Below are 15,245 nucleotides of genomic sequence, written 5' to 3' on the forward strand. Positions count from 1 at the left end.
CTGGGCTCCCTGGGGCACGGCTGTCCCACGGCCGGTCCTCACCACCCCCCCTCACCAGCAGCAAGCTCCAAACGTGAAACACAGCCCCCCTGCATCTGTGCAACCCCCCTCACCTCCGAGGAGCCCGGCTCAGACCTGCACAAACTCAACGGCTCCCACCAGGAGCAGTCCCGACTCCCAGGAGCGCCGGGCACGCAGGACCGGCTCTCCTTAGGGACATCATTTGAGCAGCCGACAGAAGAACTAGGGAAATCCCTTCCAACAGTCCCCCCTCACCAAGTGCACCCCCACCGGCCCCAGCCACCCCCTGCTGTTGTTTTTCAGGTGGGAGCAGAGCCCCGATGCCCATCTGCTGCTCTCTGCAGCTCCAAAATGCTCTGTGCCGTAGAGACAAAGCCTCTCCCAACCTCTGCACCCTTCTCTCAAGGACCCAATTTCAGCGGCCACCTCAGTTCTCCAGAAGTAGAACCTGACCCCAGCCCCTGCAGGACCCCAGCATGGTCCCGCGCCGACACACGTGAAGGTGGATACGTGTGAAGGTGGACCCCTCCCTGGGCGGGGGCCACGCAGCGACACAGGGTGGGGGGCTCTGTCCCACCCCGACCTGAGCTGCAAGAGGACCGCGGTCGCCTGCCCACGGGCTGACGTGAGAGCACAAAGAAGGAAGAAAAAATGTCCTTTGATAGAAAATGAGTAAAACCTCCTTAAGAGACAGAATGTTTTTCCGAACATTTTGATTATTAAATAATTTGTTTTCTTCAGAGTGCAATATTTCAAAAAAAAAAAAAAATGCACCTTCTTTCTCAAACAAATCCCTACGTTTTTCCACCCAAACCCCCATACCACCAAGCAGCAATGCTGACACTGTGTGAAATAAGATGCCATCAGCCAGAAATACAGTTGTGTATTTTTTAGAAAAGTAATTTGCACATAAATTAAAATATCTCGATTTAGTAGAAATAACTATTTAAATGAGAATAATAAAATGGTTTGAAATACAACTAAAAAAGATTACAAATATTAATTTTAGAGCATTGCTATTAGCCAAATTTTTAAAGGAGATAGGTAGAGGTCACACAAGGTCCTGTAGCTTTGTGAAAACTCTCTGGGTTTTGTGCTACAAGACACCAATATGAAAAAAAGGAAGATTACTGAGGGCTGTTGTCAAGAGGATTAAAGTGGGTTCACCAATAAGAGGAACCACCAGTAAATGAGAACGTTGCAGCTGGGTCTTCTGAGGACCCGTTCCCTGCTCAAAACTGTCAATCATTTTTAACAACAATCTGGAAGAAAACAGGAAGTAATCTCTAAGAGATTTCACACACACACACCAATGTTATATATGGCAAAGTCAATGGTACAAGGAATAAAAAAGCTTCATGCATACATTGCCCAACATCAAACTTCAGCAGAGGGCAGGTGCGATGCTTCACAGCTAGAAAATAAGGGGCATATTTTAAGCATGAGGGTAATTACCATTGTAACAACATCCCTATTACACGGGAACATCCACACGACCAGCACCATCGAGAAAAAGCAGTGGAAACATCTCCGCAGCTCAGCGATAGCTGTGAAGACAAGGGTTCGGTGGAGGGTCTACAACCCTTCTCACACCGGGAGAGAGCAGCGCCAGACGCAGCCCAAGAGATGGTGGAAAACACCACCATTTGTCACCACTGAAGGATGGATGCGCTGCTGATGTGGTGCCGGGGGAGGTTCTCGAACACCTTGATGGAGTTGGCAGGGACATGGCTGTGGCTCAGAAGAGCTGGGCAGCCATGGTGGAAGCGCAGTTTGCTCTTCCATCGAAGCAGGATGGGGATGAGGTTCTGACTCACCCACCGCACACCGAGGGAGACGAAGAACAGGAGACCATGGGTGAGCTCCTGGGGCAGGAGAGCCCTTCTCCTCCTCCCCACCAACGACAAAACCACCCGCTGTGCAGCTCCCCAGCGCCCACCTCCAGCCGAAGGCAGAGGGAAGCCAGACAGGAGAGCCCAGTGAAGTTATGGTCTTTAAGCACCATCACTTATCTCCTGTGCCAAACACCATTGCTTTCATTTCTGTCGTTATCACTGGCTTTCAGGTACTGCTTTTCTACCATCATTTCTATAAAATCTCTTGTTTATTGATGGTTATTTTTAATTATTTTGAGAGTGCACACTTGGCCCTTGCAGAGTGATAGAACTCGGGCTGTTACCAACTGCAGGCTGTGCCTACGAACCGAGGCATCCCCACCAGTCCCTGCTCCCGGCGCCCGTTCCCATCGCTGCACGAGGAACACACAGCTCGTTTCAGTCTCTCCACTTAAATGAGACAAACTTTTCAAATAGGCACAAGACAGAGGAAACAAGTCTTTGAATCTTCCTTTAGTCTCAGCTATTAATATGCCAAATTCAATTGAAAAAATCTATCAGGTTGTCTTGAATCCTGAGGACTGAGAAAGGTCCAAGTAGAGCACTTCGAGATGCACCGAATGAACTGCAGCCAGTAATTTGTTCACTAAATCTAATCTAATCATTATTTAATCTAGGATTTTAGTGATTACGCTCTGTTAATTCTTGGAAACGTGCGTATCCAAATATATGCTTAAGGTAATTAACTAATAAGTGCATAAGATCTGTAGCAGAAAGCAAGAACCAGCAGGACAAGGCCTTGCACGTTGCACGTGTAAGAGCCTGATGCCCGGGCGTGAGGAGGAGCTGGGGGTGGGCTCTGCCTGTGGGCTACCAGGGAGCCGGGATCCGCAGCCCGGGTTTGAGGGGGGCTCATGAGAAAGATGGGGACAGAGCGTTTAGCAGGGCCTTTTGTGACAGGACAAGGGGAAATGGCTTTAAACTAAAGGAGGGAAGATTTAGAAAGACATGTTTTACGCTGAGGGTGGTGAGAGCCTGGCCCAGGTTGCCCAGAGAAGCTGTGGCTGCCCCATCCCTGGAGGGGTTCAAGGCCAGGTTGGAGGGGGCTTGGAGCAACCTGCTCTGGTGGGAGGTGTCCCTGCCCAGGGCAGGGGGTGGCACTGGGGGGGCTTTAAGGTCCCTTCCAACCAAACTGTTCTATGATTCTAGTTCATTTCTGCTCCACTTAAAAGAGTGGTTTCTCTACATTTTTGTCTTGTAACTATGTTTTCTCTTCATTCTGCTAAAAGCAGCTTAGGCTGAAAAGCATTGCTAATGTTTTAATTGCACAGAAAGTATTCTGGCAATGCTCAGGGCAGTCACTTCTGTGAAAGCAATGAATCCAGACAAGGCTGCGTTGTTCAATAAAACACCTGAGCTCCTGAACCCAGAACCGGTCTGAGATCCCCATCCTGCCAACCACAGCCGTCTCCACATCAGGTGTTATCCACACACCCCCCAGAAGCCGGCAGCAAAGAGACAACTTGAGAGGACACCACCCTGTCAGGGATGGGGATGCTCCTCTGCTGCAGAAGCAGCAAGCTGAGGAGGCTCCTCACATTTGGAGGTGCCATGAGAACCGAATTCACATGGCGAGGGAAGGTGAGAAGCCCCAGAGAGTGTTCCAACACGAGCAGAAACAACCTCTCCACTCTGATAACAGAGTTAAAAAAAAAATAAATTAAAAAAATCTGTGTCACTCCAGGACTTCGTTTGTCAGTTAGGAAAAGGGACACTCCTCTGTTCAGGCTGAGATGACAACAGGCTTGATATGAAAGTTTTTGTGCAAGCTCCTGGAGAGCATGGTCAGTGTCCACACTGTGTTCCTACACAGACCCACAGCACACAACCACAGAAAACATCTGCCTGTCACAAATACACCTGTAAGTGGAACCTCGTGGAACTGTTTTTCATCTCCAGTTTCAGTTCAACTCATTTTTCATTAATTTCCAGTTACACATTCAATTCAAAGAGATGACACCAATTGCTTAAAAAAAACCAAAACGGTTTAAAGCAACTAGATGAACAGATTTTAAACCAAGAAGGACAATAACTTCACAAACCACAAGCCACTGGAGTTTCAGCCAGTGTTTCCCCGTCTAACCACTGCGGCCAGCTCAACCAAAGCTCAACCTTTAGCTATGACAACTGAAAGCAACAGAAAATATTTCATGTCTGAAGGTGAGTTATTCAGGCTGTTAATCAAGTAATTGCGCGTGTACCCTGAAGGCACAATGCCGCAGCTGGCCAGGACGCGGCGCAGCCGGAGCCGGAGTGAGCTCCCCGTGCCTGGGGCAGGGGCTTTTTCCCAGCAGAATGGGAAAGCTGGGGAGGCTCTGCCACGCACAGCAAGTGTTCCTCCCCAATTACCTACTCTCGCTGCTATTTGTCCTCGCATCGCGCTGGGACCGCAGTCCCTGCTGCTGCACGCAGCCCAGATTCTTCTTTGTAAATGCAATGATTTCCTCTCATTCTCCTGCTGCTCCCCAGCTGCCACCCCACGTTAAATATTGAGGATTGACTTTCTCTTTTCTACATGCTAAACTACCGCTCAGGCTCGGCTCTAATTTTAGAATAACGGTAACTTTGCAAGTATTTTCTTTACACCCTTAAAATGTACCTACAGAAAGCAACTGTGAAATTTTTCTTTTAATCTCTTTCAAAGACTGTTCGTCTCTCCCAGAACATCTTCCCAGGAATCCTGCAGCGCTGAAACATGAATGGTGCCAAATTGGGCTGGGAGGGTTTAGGAGGTGGCTCCTCTCTGCCCTCTCACCCCAGCAGAGCCAGGGGAGGGGGACAATGCGCTGCCCTTCAGCTGTCCCAGCGCAGCTTAGAACAGCTCCCAAAAGCAGCTTAAATGAAGATCCCAGACTTTGTGCTGAAGAGGCTGGGATGAGGCCGTGTCTCCCTGGTGGCTCTGCTGTGGGGATGGCACCACAGAGCACAGGATGTTTTACGGTGAAGCTGGCGTTGTTTGAAGTCCATTAATTGGATTTACTTCCGTAGAAGAACTTCACTCCAAGCAGGGATATCCGCTTGGTCCAGAATAACACGTGACTATTTATATGCCTGTAAATACTTCAAGGGTGGGTGTCAGGAGGATGGGGCCAGTCTTTTTCCAGTGGTGCCCAGGGACAGGACAAGAGGGAACGGGCACAAACTGCAACAGGGGAAGCTCCATCTGACCATGAGGAGGAACTTGCTTGCTGTGAGGGTGTCAGAGCCCTGGAAGAGGCTGCCCAGAGAGGTGGTGGAGTCTCCTTCTCTGGAGACATTCCAACCCCCCTGGAGCCGTTCCTGTGGGACGTGCTCTGGGTGACCCTGCTCTGGCAGGGGGTTGGACTGGGTGCTCTCCAGAGGCCCCTGCCAACCCCATAGCATTCTGTGACAAGCGTGTGACACCCACATAGACAAGGCATGAGGGGACCAAAACCCCCGTGTCTCACCCCAAACCTAGCACTGGCGTCAGAAATACAAGCGAGCTGCACTAACAGCAGAAGGGAACCATTCCCCTCCTAACAGGGACAAGTTGGATGACAAGTCCCAGACCGTGGCTGCTGGAAAGAGAAACCGAGAGTCAGCGCAGGTGTTTTGGTGGCCCAGATGAACTGGGCAACTGTGCGTCGTCCTTCCCATCTACGACAGACACATCCCCTTCTGAACTGCTAGAATCCAAACCTCGGGCAGGGCTGTATGACTTCTCTCCTTTAAAAGAAATAGTCCCTGAGCAAGGGGAGAGCTCTGCTTTCTGGGAAACCCAGCAGGCTGCAGGTAAGACTGAATTTCCCTCTGTTGAATAAGACCATGGATAATGACCCACAAATAATTTCTGCAGGAACATTTTTTCCCCCCTGGTTAAGAGGGGAAGAATAAAAGGTTACAGAAACTGAGAAGAGGATGAGTCATTATTAGGGGTCTGTACTGCAAAGTCTTTGGGACAGTAACACTGCATTCCCTGCCGCAAAAATCAGCAGAGCAGCCACAAACTGCCTTCGGACGGGGATAAGAGAACATTTGTGTTGCACAGGAGCGGCTGAAGAAGAAAGCTTTAGCTGCTGAAAGGATGAATTTCTAAAACCTCAAGGGTTTGTGTTCTCCCCTCCACTTTTGTATAAGGAAGGAGAATAAATGGTGTTTGTAATTATCCAGGCTGCTGAAGTCCAGGCCACACAGAAAGGAGCATTTGGTGTCAGGGCTTATTTGCAATATCCCTGGTAGACTCATCCCCAGAGACACAGCGGATAAAAGAGCATTGCTAATAGCGGTGCTGCTCTGCTGAAAAGGAGAGGAGATTTACCACAGTGATTTCGTAAAGGATGGCTGAGAAATTAAGGCTAGCACTTATGCACTGCAGCTTTTTCTACCTTTGCTAAATACCAAGCACTGGAAATACCATCATTTATTTATCTCTTCTCTTGAAATCTTGGTTGGACATCTGCCCACGGTCCCATCCCTTCACTGACAAACCTGAAAGCTCCGGGTTAAAAATTCAGTATAGAAGTATTCCCAACCAAGGGAAGACTACAGTTTTCAAAGCATCTAGGAGCAAGGAGGCAGCAAAGTGGCCTTTTCTCTCTCCATGCACAGTATCCCTGCAGGTCCTTACAGGAGACGCAGGGGAGCAGGCAAGAAAACTCTAAGACCTTTTGGAAGAGACTGTTTCCTCCCTGTGTCTGTATCCTCTCTAGTTTCAGGTTTTACCAGATTCCCACAGGGCAGAGTCCTGGCTGGTGGACCAGGTGAGCATCTCCTGGCAAAGATGGAGAGCAGCACTGGTTCAGAAGAACTTGGGACAAGGACGTTCAAGAAGTCTCTGAGTAGCTGAAGAAAGCCAAAGCCAAAAAACAAAACCACAAGGTCTAAAAGATTTTGGGTTCCTGGAGGTGGTGTAATGAGGGATGGCTCCTGAAGAGAGAATACTTATGGAAATTTATGGCATTGTTGTCTTCAGGAAGTGAAGGGCCAGAGGAGGACTTATTGCTGGAAACTGTCTCCACTTTGGCTGTTATGGTCGGATACTGCTGTGTGCTGGCTCTCGGGGGGATCCCCTGCACGCAGGGAATGCTCAGCAGCCTGGTCTGCAACAGCTCCCCACTCCCCAGAGGAGGGAAGCCCCATTCACAGCGTTATTCCTCATCACAGAGACCAGGTCCCAACACCGCTGGCCACCACATCATGCGGCTTTGCCATGGGAAGTTTGGCCACATCTGCAGACCTCCCTGGCCAACTGGAGGGAATGTGAGGTCCCGGGGGATAATTCCCAGGCACATGTAGGTTGACAAATGGGTTTGGATGCAATAACGGTATCAAAGGCTTCTGTGCTGCAACGGGAGGCTTCCCGGCAGCCTGCAGGTGCTTCAAGAGCAAATGCAATGAACAAGGCAGCTCCTACAGACCCCCTCAGGCTCCGTCCAGAACTGGAGGCACAGAAACCACTTCTTGAACCAGCTCAGCCTTGGCATAATCAAACTCCAAATCACCAAGGGTCTTCCCCATTCTGGAAGAGGATATTAAGCATTGAATTAATATTCTCCTTTCTCTCTACACCCTTTCTCCGCTTCCACAGGGACTGGCAAGGAGACGGTGTCCTGCAACAAGACTTCACTGGCTTCATCCTCAGCAGCTCCCTCCGTTCCCAGGTTTCCTGTGTCTGGCAAGTCCCAGTGTCCTTCCCAGTTTGGGGAAGCCAGTGGCATCCTCCCCTGATTAACCTCCAGGACAGCACAGGCTCATGTTAGCAGACCTTCTGTGTTGCAGACTGAGACTTGGTCAAGCCCCTAGAATATAAAACTACAGGACAAAATTTTCTTCCATCCATCACCCCTGGCTAGCTAACATAAAGACAGAGCGAGAAGGACACAGAACAACTACATTTTTACTTCACCATTCACCAAAATAAAACGCCACCCTGCACATATGTATATTTATTTTCTCCCAGGACAAGATGGTACAAAAAAGGATCACCACTGACAGGCATCAATCATACTGCGTACCATGCTCCTGCAACGGGCAGGATGAAAACCTGCAGCAGAAAGCAGACAGTCTGAGAAAAATAATTCGCTTTCTCTCTGCCCAATGCCCAATTTCAGATAAAAATGCACCGGGCTCTTAACAACAGCCAAAAAGCATTGACAGGAAACAGGGAGAGGCCTCCAGTCAGAGGAGTCAGACACCACAAAGATGCAGAGCTTGTACACCGCATTCTGCCGAGGGGGTTTGAACATGGAGCACACCACCGCTGACATCTAGTAACGATCAGCATCACGGAATAGGCATCACTGGCAGCACTGAGACCTTCTCCAGGAGGTAGAGAGGCAAGTGTCCTTTCTCATCGTGCTGTTCCACGCGGGTTTGCACACAGAACTCTAACCTAAGGCTCCATCCATATGCGCTGCCACGGTACAGATGTTTACTTTAAAAAAAGAAAAAAATTGCTAGACTAAAGAAAAATAGCCCAAATATATTTATTTTATAAAAGAGCTATTTGTTAAGTCTCTTCCAAACCAACGTTAAGGTATTCATATTAAAGCAACTATCTTTGCTGCTTTGTGCAGCCTTTAAAATATACCATAAATGACATCAGCACAATTTTACACAGAAACACCCTGAAGGCTTGTTAAAATACCCACTTCCAACTGGAATTGTGCTGGCGGAAGAGGCTGCTTCCCCCAGCCTTCCTCCACTGTTCACTGCTAGCCCTTGGTGGGGCTCCATCCTGGCATGCGCTCAGCTCGTCACAGGAGCCTCACCTAATGATCTTCAGTAAAAATGAGCCACTTTATTTTCCAAAACTGTGGTTAATTGAATGATTAGGTACTTGAGATAACTAATTTATCTTCTTGCAGAGGAACAGAAGGCAGGCAGATTGGAACCAGAAGTCCATGATAAATTCCAGAAACTTTTCCTGATGGGAATTGCTATGTGCCTCCTCTGCTTGAGCCCACCTCATCAGAATGGCAGTACCACCACACATGATGGCTCCAGACTTGGAGTCTCAGCTCTATTCAGAGAAGCCCTATGGGTGATGGAACAACAGAGCTAGAGATGACCACACAACAGCAGGGCCCCCACGCTTGGATGGGTCCATCTGGAAGAGTCCTTGTTGAAGGAATCTGAGGCCCTACCGCTCTCAGAAAGGTCACTTGCATGATTTCCCCCCCAGTCAACACAAAAGCCACAAGAAACAACAACAGTGACGCCCACCAAGCTGCAGATGCATGAGGAGACCACACAGGACAGAGCTGCTCATGCGTCACCCAGGGATGGGAACGCAGTGACGGTATCACCACCCTGCACATGCCCAGCCTCAAACTATGCCAACATGACCACTGAAACTGCCACCCGAGCACAGGGCCCACCACGCTGCGCTCAGCATCTCTGCCTCCTCTGCATCCTTCATCCAGCAACTCAGGAAATTCCAGTGTAGTGAACAAGGCCATTGAAAAAAGGACTGCCAAAGGGGCGTTCCATAGGGAACATGGTTTCTCCTCTTCAGGCACGGATCTGTCCCAGCCGCACCAGAGGAAGGGCTGTGCCAAGGATGCACCATGCTCTCCTTGCTGCAGAGGGAGAGAACCAGTCCTGAATATGAAGTGTGAGCTGGTGACAAATGAAAGGTACGGGTCAGAAGTGCACATTGCACCATTGTGCACCATCTGAGATCCAAAGACTCGTGGGAGGACAGCTGGAGAGGAGGCTCAGAGCCAGCCCTAGAGGCAGCCTGAGGAGAAGATCTGCAGGGAGGGAACTGGGGAGACAGAGAAAGCAGGAGAGCAGAGCATCAAGGTGGGCAACAGAACAGGAGAATCAACCACGACCAGCACCGCTGCGAGGAACCCGGCTGGAAGGAGCAAGGAGTTACGACAGAAACAGCCATGTCCAAAACAAGGCAAAATGGGTACGTCAAAGAGGGATGGAGAAGGGAGTTTGAGATGGCTTTTCTTTCCTAGTCTAACTCTGCATTCAGTACTATCATGGCCAGAAGTGAAATAGTTAATAAAAAAATAAGTATTTTATTGTCTATGATTTCTATTTGCTTTTAGCAAGACCATCAGCTTATATTTCTCATATTTTATACTAAGATCCATGAGAGGCCCAGGTCCTGAAAAGCATCACCAAGAAAGACTGTTCTAAGCAGCAGACCAAAACAGCAGATGATCTTCCTCAAGCTGAACACAGAGGGAGGGGGGATCCATCCCCACACATAACTGTGGGTACAAAAGCTCCCTCCACAGTTAATGGAGACCAGGTGACACCTCGGTGGAGTGCAGCTGAGCAATCCCGCGAGTGGGACTCAGCCGCCCAGCAAGGACCCATCTGGCTCCGCGGGCGCCGATCCTACCCCATCCCACCCCATCCCACAGCTCCCCCGCCAGCCCCATGCTGATGTCTCACACTCCCTGGTGCCAGGTGCCCCATCCAGGCAACCGACTCCAGCCTCAGGGCCAGATGCTGAAATGTGTCTGGGTGCCCTTCACCAAAACCTGGAAATCTTGCCAAGGGAACGTAAACCACGCAGCGGCACTGCATTTCCACAGAAGCTGAGGACAGCCCACAATTCTCCATTGGCGCTGGATGAGCCTGGGCAGGTAAAGGGCAGGAACTTGCTGGCAATGGGGCACGAGGACATGGAAGGAAAGCTGAAGGACGGAAAAGTCCATGTTCTCATCCCAGAGATCCCTTCAGTCCTACAAGCACCACAAGGGATCCCACAAAAAGCCACTGGATGTGACTCACCAGCCACATGATGGGAGCAAAACTGGGATGTTCTGGCCCGTTCTGGAGGATTCTCAGTGAATGACCCGACCAGCTCTTCCCAACCCAGAGGTGAGATAATGATCTCGGCTGAGAAATAGGTAGAGCAATTAAGAATACGCTTAACTAAGAACACAAGCAAAATGATTCCAAAGAGAGAAGCAGAGCGCAAGCACAGTATCAGAAGTAATTAAAGCCATTTGACAAAGAATGTGAGGAAGGTTTTTGCTTCCTCTTTGCAAAATGCTCAGAGGCTGGAACACAAGGAAAAGGATGGGGACTGCTTTTACGGGTAGTAAGAGCTGTGATATAATTGTACCGACATCTACAGACAATTACACCATTTTAGAATATCAAGGATGCCTGATTGTTAGGAGAATGAGAAAGTGCCGAGTGGGCAGGGGAGGACCAGAGAATGAGTTCACGTTCAAATCCCATCACCTCTCCTGTGGCCACTGACTACTCAGAACAGGACTCTGAGTGCGTGTGGATTAGCGTCTGAAGTAGTAAGTTGAAAGGTCCTTTATAAGATTTTGTTACGAAGCACTAAAGAAAAAAAGCATTAATTTCTAAGTGTTTATCTCCAAGTTGTATAAATTATCATTTCCACTATTGGGGCAACTCCACTGTGAAGAAAAATGCTGCTGTCCCAGCCAACAAGCAATAAAATATCATTTGATTTTCTAAAAAAGAGAAAACTGATCACTTTTCTCTAGATACTGTTTCACTCCAACATAAGGGAGTGCTACCTTGGATCTCAATATCATAAATAAACATCTGCTAAATACCTGACTGCTGTCCAGTCAGCTAGGAACGACACGGAAAGAAGAAAATCCCAACTAGCCAGGTGAGTATTTGATGCTTCCTGAGGGAATCAATCAAGGGAAATTAGATTAGGTAACTGATCACAGAAAGTGTGGGAGGTTTAAAATTAAAAAGGGAAAGTAAAAGGTGACTGGGAAGTCTTGAAGAACAATTTCTGTGTGACCCAGAACTACAGCTCCGTAAATCCAAGAGGAGAATGGCTGCCCCGTGCCCCTCTCAGGTCAGCAGCACAGAAATGGCTTCCCGGTCCCCGTGCGAGCCAGTCCGTCACCAGGCGATAGCGTGTAACTGCTAGCAAATACAGACAGAAAAATGACCCATCATTTTCTTATTTCGCTGCTGTGAAAATGCATTATTTTCCTTCCATTACCAAATAAGATAATTGGCATGAGCTACCTAATATTTAATAAATTGTTTACATCTAGTGAATGTTTTGTATCATCCTCCTTATCTTCTCCTCAAAGATTTTCCTGGTCCAAAAAAACTTAAATTTTAATACATTTTGAAATATTGGGACATTCAAAAAGACCAGAAGCAAAGCAGCGTCAGGCCAGTGTTCAAAAAGAGAGAAGGAAAACAATCCATGAAAATACAAGTCAGAGAAATAATACCGATCCTGGGAAAAAGCTGGGAAAAGTGATTTGGAATTTAATGGACACAGCATTAAAGAATACCTGTATTATTAACATCTCCCAATCAAGCTTTACAGTAAATAGATCTTCCTGCTCAAACCTAACGCCTTCCCTTGGTACACCACCAGTCTGGCTGATGCAGGTTGCTGCCCTCATGCAAGGTCCTACAGCTGGGTCCTACACAGCACCAAAACAAGTGGTGTTAAACATCAGCCCGGCATGTTCCAAACGAACAGGGAAGAGCCGCAGTCGGAGCAGTCACTGGGGAACGTGGCCCACCACGTGGGCGCTGAAGAGGCTCTTCAGGGTGTTGGAACTTGACTCTATTCTAGATCCTCAACAATTATCCTGAGGTAAATGCAAATTACTGACCAGACTTGTAGATGCCACAAGGCTTGGAAGAGTGCTAGGAGCAAGTGGGGCTGGGTTAGGACCAGGAACCACGGGCACAGAGGCCCTGCAGGATGATGGCTTTGAGAGCCCAGGCTGTGTGGGAAATCAATGGGAATCGAGACCTGGACAGGCTGGAGAGTTGGGCAGAGAGGAACCTGATGAAATTCAACAAGGGCAAGTGTAGGGTGCTGCCCCTGAGGAGGAATATCCCCCTGCACCAGGACAGGTTGGGGGTGACCTGCTGGAGAGCAGCTCTGAGGAGAAAGACCTCGGAGTCCTGGTGGACACCAGGATGCCCAGGAGCCAGCAATGTGCCCTGGTGGCCAAGAAGGCCAGTGGCTCTGGCAGGGGGTTGGACCGGGTGCTCTCCAGAGGTCCCTTCCAACCTCATATCATTCTGTGATTCTGGGAAGAAAAACAACCTCCCCAAAACAACACTCCCAAGCAAGGAACTGATTACTGGTTCCACTTCATTCTGCCCAGTAACCCCAGTTAAGGTGGGGGTAGGACACAAGGCAGGAGGAGGAACAGGAAGGGAGGTCCTCCTGGCCCCTCCATCCAGCAGGACGTAATGTGGGGTCCCAGCCCAGAGCTCCCCAGTCACCCCCATCCTCCCAAACACCCAGAGGCCACAGATCAAGGACCTGCAGGAATTGTTGTGCCTGCCCAGGATGGGTGGCACAGGAGGCAGCATGCTGTCTGCTACCTGCGCTCTTAAAAACCACCTAAAAATGGAGTAGTGACATATAAGTCACAAAAATGACAGGAAAACTAGAGAAAATACCTTCAAATGAAAGACTGGGGGAGTCTGGCCTCTCTTTAATTAAGGAAAGGAAGATTGAATGTTGACTTGATTACCATGTATAAATACCTTCATGTGAAGGCATACCAGGTACTAAAGTGTCTTTAATCTGGAAGATAAAGTATAACGACAGCTGGAAGATGAAGCATACAAATTCAAATGAGAGACGAATTTTAAACCATGAGGGTGATTAACCCAATAACGAAGGAAAGGCAGGGATCTTCTGTTCCCTGAATCAAGATTGATGACTTTCTGTAAGCTTTGCTTAGTGAACAGGCACACACAGAGGGTGAGGAGCATCCTGCAAGACACCAGAGGTGAGGTTGGATGGTACGACAGCTCCATCTGGTCTTAAATTCCAGGAGCCCATGAATACTAAACAGCAGGTTTATGTCATTCTTTCAAGCTCACCAAACAGACTGTAAGGCAAGCAGTAATGAATTGGTTTTGCACAAGAATGAGGACTCCAGAGTGAGGTGTGCAAGACTCCCTCTGCTCTAACACTCTATTTTCACATCTGGTTTTGCCCTGGGTTCTGAACCGGATCCAAATGACTATTTGGGTCAGGTGTTTTCCCCTCTTCCCCCTCTACATCCAAGAGTCTTTTCAGTGCTCAAGAGCCGGCTCCTCTGAGCCTCTACCTTTCTGTGAAATAACATCTGGGTTCAACCCGTATCAGGTCCCAGACTCTCACAGCATCTTTTCAAGCAGCTCTGCAACAGAATATACCCTGGAAAGCTGAATCAGCTTCACAAGAGCAGAGGGCTTTCTTTAAAAGGAAAGATCCCTCAAAATGCTTGTAAGGTCTTGGGCAAAAGTGGAAAGCATGTGGAGCTGAGCTGTTTGGACATGCTCCAGGGCAGACGGTGACCGCACTGGCCTGCTATCAGCTATTTTTCATCTGAGTTGTTCATGGGGACACTCTGGCAGGTTCAGACAGAGCGGCTACACCAGCAAATTAAACATTCCTGGGCACCGTGCAAATGGCTCTTCCCAGAGCTGGGCTGCAACAGCTTTCACCTTCCCAGCTCAGGGGCTGGCAGGGGCTGCTCCCAAAGGGCAGGTGGGATGCAGCCACCTTGTCTGAGAGGACAAGAGAGGGTAATAGTGTCACCGACACCATGCTCCGCCACCTGATCCCACTGCTGAAAAACGGTCTGCACACACCGAGTTCCCGAGTACAGGGGTAGCCAGTGTTTCAGAAACAACCTGAAAAACCATCCAACTGAACCAGAAACACAGGAAATTAATCACCAGGCTGGAGTCTGCTCACGGGTTGGAAACGTGCCCATGATTCACACACAGGAGTCCAACTCTATAATAAATACTAATAAGCTGCATTACTTTAAGAGAGGAACAACAAAAGCAGTAACTCCTCTCAGAACAAGATGATGAGATTTCACAGCAGGGGAAAAGGAGAGAATCCTCCCTTGCTGCCCCATCAATGAGGAGCACGTGCTGGAGTCTGGTCTCACTGCTCACGGCCAGGAGCCCGCAGATGGCCCAGAGCCCACCAGCACCCCAGCAACCAGACCTCTGCGGGGTGTACTTTGTGAACTTTGCTCACATACACAGGGGAAAAAAACAAAAATGAGAAAACAAAAAATCAAGGAAACCAGAGGCCAAGATTTGATTTTCCTGAGCCCCAAAACACTGAAATCTTCTGACTGCTTCACGAAGAGATCCTCAGGCAGCGACTCCAACTCACCAGTCTCAGAGACAGCCTCATCCTCCCCAGAATCCCACACGGAAAGGTGCACGGCCCTGCCGCTCTCTCATTTTGTGCCGTATTCCCAGACTTTGTGTCTTTCCCACACACACACCATCTTCTCCCAAGAGCCTTCTGTAGCTTCACGATCCCAAGACCCAAAGCATCGTAAGAAGACATGCTATTGACAAATTCAATTTTCATCCCTCTCCTCCACACCTTACATTTCAGAC

General features: G+C 48.9%; 1 protein-coding gene across 1 annotated transcript in view; it reads right to left on the reverse strand.

Annotated features, from left to right (window-relative positions):
• SHANK3 (SH3 and multiple ankyrin repeat domains 3) overlaps positions 1-15,245 on the reverse strand; it is a 352,413-nt gene that overhangs the window by 279,180 nt on the left and 57,988 nt on the right. The gene's annotated exons all lie outside the window — the stretch shown is intronic.

The sequence above is a fragment of the Numenius arquata genome, chromosome 2, assembly GCF_964106895.1.
Source record: "Numenius arquata chromosome 2, bNumArq3.hap1.1, whole genome shotgun sequence".
Classification (NCBI taxonomy): Eukaryota; Metazoa; Chordata; class Aves; order Charadriiformes; family Scolopacidae; genus Numenius; species Numenius arquata.